Source organism: Ips typographus, linkage group LG14 (genome assembly GCF_016097725.1).
Source record: "Ips typographus isolate SLU linkage group LG14, UJ_Ityp_2.0, whole genome shotgun sequence".
Classification (NCBI taxonomy): Eukaryota; Metazoa; Arthropoda; class Insecta; order Coleoptera; family Curculionidae; genus Ips; species Ips typographus.
The window spans coordinates 3,499,590-3,505,589 of NC_138435.1; the positions used below are offsets into that span (position 1 = coordinate 3,499,590).

Genomic DNA, 6,000 nt, shown 5'->3' on the forward strand with positions numbered 1-6,000 from the left:
TCAACCACTCAAATTAACCGTCTTGAGCTCCTCTTTCCTGTGGTGTTGAGCAAAAAATTCTAACTTAAAAATTGCGTACAGGGTGGCTCAAAACAGTGAGCTACCATATTTTTTCTGCCCACCCTGTATAGGGGCTGCATTAACAATCTGGCAAACTTACGGCGTTGGGTTAAATAGTTAACTGAGAACATTTTTGATTATTTTAAATTTTTTTGTAGAAGTGACCGTTTTTGAGATATTTGGCTTAAACCGATTTTATGCACTTTAAACCAAAAATTTCTACTTTCCTGCACAGAATCACACATAAAGTGCACTTAGAGTGATCAAATCACGTTTTTAAGCACATTTTTGGAATCCCCATTAAATTTCCTATCCAGCAACATAAAAAAACACTAAAAAATGTAGTACAGTCAGGAAGAAAAGCGCTGTTGAAGTTTGAAGAGCAAAAATGACGTTTTAAAGGACAGTCTGTGACCAAATCGCTCGTAAAATCCACTTAGAGTAACCAAATTGCATTTTTAAGCACATTTTTGGAATCCTCATTAAATTTCCTATCCAATAACCTAAAAACGCACTAAAAATGTAATACAGTCAGGGAGAAAAGCGGTGTTGAAGTTTGAAGAGCGAAAATGACGTTTTAAAGGACAGTCTGTGACCAAATCGCTCGTAAAATCCACTTAGAGTAACCAAATTGCATTTTTAAGCACATTTTTGGAATCCTCATTAAATTTCCTATCCAATAACCTAAAAACGCACTAAAAAATGTAGTACAGTCAGGGAGAAAAACGCTGTTGAAGTTTGAAGAGCGAAAATGACGTTTTAAAGTACAGTCTGTAACCATATCGCTCGTAAAATCCACTTAGAGTAACCAAATTGCATTTTTAAGCACATTTTTGGAATCCTCATTAAATTTCCTATCCAATAACCTAAAAACGCACTTAAAAATGTAGTACACTCAGGGAGAAAAGCGCTGTTGAAGTTTGAAGAGCAAAAATGACGTTATAAAGGACAGTCTGTGACAAAATCGCTCGTAAAATCCACTTATAGTACCCAAATTGCATTTTTAAGCACATTTTTGGAATCCTCATTAAATTTCCTATCCAACAACATGAAAAAATACTAAAGAAAAGCGCATTTATAGTCTCTTTTACCGTGTAAACTGGGCTTTTTCCCCCTTGGACCGCTGCATCCCATTTAATCCCCAATAACTCGGTTATTTTAAAAGATACGGCAAAAACGCTAATAATCTAATTTGTAGCCAAAACCAGGGGCTTTTCAAAAATATCACTAAATCCTAGGTTAGCGGTTCGAATAACGCCGCTAGAGGGCGTCAAAGTGCGCAACAAAACTTCATTCAATATTCCATTAGGTCGGAAACAAAAAATGCTTAATTGATCGTGATTTATGGTGCTGATGATGTGGCGGAAAATGTTAATCGCGGAAAAGTCGAAGAAAATGCCGATTTTCAGGGACTTTCAGCCATTTCCCGAAAGTGTTGTACACTTTAGGCATTTTTGAATGGTTTTCATTGTTTTCCAGGTGAAAGTGGGTCCCTGACCCACTTTTTTGATCGAGTAAAATGCGTGAAATTCTCTGAACTATTAAAGGAAAGTGGGTTTAGTAAGCGGGGAAAGTTTCAGCCCGATCGGATCATCAGGGACGGAGCTACATGAGTTTGAATGTTTCTCCCAAATTGGGAAACTCCCATCCCTGATCGATTTGAAGTGTTTTTTTAAGGGTTTAGCATTTTTTTTTGGGGGTTTTCTTGTTGGTTTTCAGTTCTCTTTGTATTGAGGAGTGTACGGTAAAAATTTCACGTCTCTAAGTTAAGTAGTTTTTGAGATATTTGCAAAAAATGTTTGAAGCAACTTTGACGCTCTCTAGCGGTCGAACGGCGCAACTTGGCGCAGCCCGCTCAACGTCACGTGATAGCCCCACTCATTAGCTTTCTTTTGTTATTTAGTGTTTATATACAGAATGTTTCAAATAAGCGAGTTATTTCCAATTTTCTGGGTTGGTGCACTAAAATTTGGTCTAATTTTAAGGTTTTGGCTCAATATTGTAAGAACTGCCACCATTTTGTCACTATTTCAATGAAACTGTCCTTTTAGACTAATTTTGGTCTAAAAAACACGAATTTTGGGTCTGTTTTGCCAAAATTGGCACCGTTTTGGACATAACCTAAAAAATAGTGTTTTTTGGAATTTTTAACAGTTTTCAGGGCGTGGCACCCCTAAAAAATGACATTTTTGACAAGTGACACTTGACGTCATGTTTCTACTGATAATTAAAAAATATTCGGCCAATCAAAAAAAAATTTTAATTTCAAAATTTTTTTCCTAAAATTTGGTGGGGAGACCTCTCTGAAAATTGTCAAGAAAACAGTTTTTGATTTTTCTAGGACAAACGGTACATTTTTCGAAAAAACTGCATATAAGAGAAAAGTTGAATTTTATCGTTAGGTATCCATAGTAAAAATTTCAAATCTCTCACATGAGTAGTTCCCGAGATATTTGCAAAAATGTTTCAAAAGTTTGAATCAACTTTCACGCCCTCTAGCGGCCGAACAGTGCAACTTAGCGCAGCCCGCTCGACGCCACGTGATAGCCCTTTTCAGTAGCTTTCTTTTGTTATTTAGTGTTTATATACAGAATGTTTCAAATAAGCGAGTTATTTCCAATTTTCTGGGTTGGTGCACTAAAATTTGGTCTAATTTTAAGGTTTTGGCTCAATATTGTAAGAACTGCCACCATTTTGTCACTATTTCAATGAAACTGTCCTTTTAGACTAATTTTGGTCTAAAAAACACGAATTTTGGGTCTGTTTTGCCAAAATTGGCACCGTTTTGGACATAACCTAAAAAATAGTGTTTTTTGGAATTTTTGACAGTTTTCAGGGCGTGGCACCCCTAAAAAATGACATTTTTGACAAGTGACACTTGACGTCATGTTTCTACTGATAATTAAAAAATATTCGGCCAATCAAAAAAAAATTTTAATTTCAAAATTTTTTTCCTAAAATTTGGTGGGGAGACCTCTCTGAAAATTGTCAAGAAAACAGTTTTTGATTTTTCTAGGACAAACGGTACATTTTTCGAAAAAACTGCATATAAGAGAAAAGTTGAATTTTATCGTTAGGTATCCATAGTAAAAATTTCAAATCTCTCACATGAGTAGTTCCCGAGATATTTGCAAAAATGTTTAAAAAGTTTGAATCAACTTTCACGCCCTCTAGCGGCCGAACAGTGCAACTTAGCGCAGCCCGCTCGACGCCACGTGATAGCCCATTTCAGTAGCTTTCTTTTGTTATTTAGTGTTTATATACAGAATGTTTCAAATAAGCGAGTTATTTCCCATTTTCTGGGTTGGTGCACCAAAATTTGGTCTAATTTTAAGGTTTTGGTTCAATATTGTAACAACCGCCACCATTTTGTCACTATTTCAATGAAAATGTCCTTTTCGACTAATTTCGGTCTGGAAAACACGAATTTTGGGTCTGTTTTGCCAAAATTGGCACCGTTTCGGACATAACCTAAAAAATTGAGTTTTTTGTAATTTTTTGACAGTTTTCAGGGCGTGGCACCCTTAAAAAAATTACATTTTTGATAAATGACACTTCAAGTCAAATTTCTAAAGTCAATTCAAAGATATTCAGGAAATTAAAAAAAAAATTAAAAAATTCCAATTTTTTTTCCAAATTTTGATGGGAAGACCCTTTTTGAAAAATGTCAAGAAAACAGTTTTTATTTTTTCAAAGGCAAACGGTACGTTTTTCGAAAAAAGTGTACTTAAGGGAAAAGTTGAGTTTTGCCGTTGTACACTCAATATAAAAATTTCAAGTCTCTAACTTAAGTAGTTTACGAGATATTTGCAAAAATGTTTCAAAATTTTTAATCAACTTTGACGCCCTCTAGCGGCCAAACGGCGCAACTTGGCGCAGCCCGCTCAACGTCACGTGATAGCCCCTTTCAGTAGCTTTCTTTTGTTATTTAGTGTTTATATACAGAATGTTTCAAATAAGCGAGTTATTAGCGATTTTCTGGGTTGGTGCACCAAAATTTGGTCTAATTTTAAGGTTTTGGCTCAATATTGTAAGAACCGCCACCATTTTGTCACTATTTCAATGAAACTGTCCTTTTCGACTAATTTTGGTCTGAAAAACACGAATTTTGGGTCTGTTTTGGCAAAATTGGCACCGTTTCAGACATAACCTAAAAAATAGGGTTTTTTGGAATTTTTGACAGTTTTCAAGGCGTGGCACCCTTAAAAAATGACATTTTTGACAAGTGACACTTGACGTCATGTTTCTACTGATAATTCAAAAATATTCGGCCAATCAAAATCAATTTTGAAATTCAAAATTTTTTTCCTAAAATTTGGTGGGGGGACCACTTTGAAAATTGTCAAGAAACCAGTTTTTGACTTTTCTCGGACAAACGGTACGTTTTTCGAAAAAACTGTTTAAAAAGGAGAAGTTGCGTGATACTGTTGCGCACCCATGGTAAAAATTTCAAACCATTAACTTTAGTAGTTTTCGAGATATTTGCAAAAATGTTTCAAAATTTCTAATCAACTTTGACGCCCTCTAGCGGCCAAACGGTGTAACTTAGCGCAGCCCGCTCAACACCACGTGATAGCTCTTTTCATTAGCTTTCTTTTGTTATTTATTGTTTATATACAGAATGTTTCAAATAAGCGAGTTATTGGCCATTTTGTGTAAAAGTGTACCAAATTTGTGTTTAAAATGGCTGGTTTGCCTGGCCTACTATACCGACAGCCGCCATTTTGAATTTCAACCTGTCAAAGTGGTCATTTTGACTAATTTCGGTCTGGAAAACACGATTTTTAGCTCAGTTTTGCCAAAAATGGCACCTTTTTAAACATAACCTACAAAATTGGCAATTTTTGAAATTTTTTGACAGTTTTCAGGGCGTGGCACCCTTAAAAAGTGACTTTTTTGACAAATGACACTTTACGTCATATTTCTAAAGTCAATTCAAAGATATTCAGGCAATTAAAATTTTTTTTCAAAATTCCAATTTTTTTTACAAAATTTGGTAGGAAGACCCTTGGAAAGGAAGACAGTTTTAATTTTTTCAAAGGCAAACGGTACGTTTTTCGAAAAAAGTGTACATAAGGCAAAAGTTGAGTTTTACCGTGGTACACTCAAGATAAAAATTTCGACTCTCTAACTTAAGTAGTTTACGAGATATTTGCAAAAATGTTTGTAAATTTTTTTTTTTTTTTTTTTTTTTTTTAGGTAATGCGAAAACTCCCTTGTTTGATAAGTTTCATTTGTTTTTAGTGCTTTAGCCTTAGAAATTTAATTTTTTTGATTACGTTCCTGTATTTTAGCGTTAATTCCCTACAACTACGTGCCTGGCTTACCTGGAAATTTTTCCGAAATCCTCGATTTTGCCCAAAAACTACCACCCCCACGTTTCGACACATTTTGACACATTTTGACCGGAAACTGTCGACATTTCGGCTCAGTGGCACAACGAGCTGCGTTCCAACGGCACGCGCTTCATTCCGCGCTTAGAAACGCGTCTTTTCGATCCGCGCCCGCGTTCCAGAATGATCCGTACGCGTCAAAGGCCTCCGCTAAACTGGAGGCTCACGCGAAACGCGGATTTTGGTAAAGTTTGAGGGCGCAACATGCACATGCGTCTTTAACTTTCGACTAAACACGACCGTTTCGTATTTATCCGATTTGATGGGTCACTTTAGCCCCGGCGGCCTCAAAACGTCTTCTTTCACCCCAATTCCGGTTTTTTAATCACCCTGTACAAACTAGATGGCTTTGAAGGTTGACATTTGCAGCATAGTTAAAACAAAGCCTGCTTAATGTCCGTACCAAGTTTCAGCGAGATCGGATCATCAGTCGAGTAACGCGGTAAGAAAAACTTCAATGAAGTTAACCTCAAATGGCAGGGTATGTTAATTTGAATCACCTTTTCTCCCAGAGTGTACCAAATTTTAAAGTGTTTTTTCTGGTTAT

The 6,000-nt window shown here is 36.0% G+C and overlaps 1 protein-coding gene across 1 annotated transcript in view; it reads right to left on the minus strand.

Annotated features, from left to right (window-relative positions):
* LOC145737516 (uncharacterized) overlaps positions 1 to 5,614 on the minus strand; it is a 100,586-nt gene extending 94,972 nt beyond the window's left edge. The window contains exon 1 of the mRNA XM_081992219.1: positions 5,388 to 5,614. The gene's annotated coding sequence lies outside the window, so the exon portion shown is untranslated. The remainder of the gene's footprint in view (positions 1 to 5,387) is intronic.
* Positions 5,615 to 6,000: the final 386 nt, after the last annotated feature.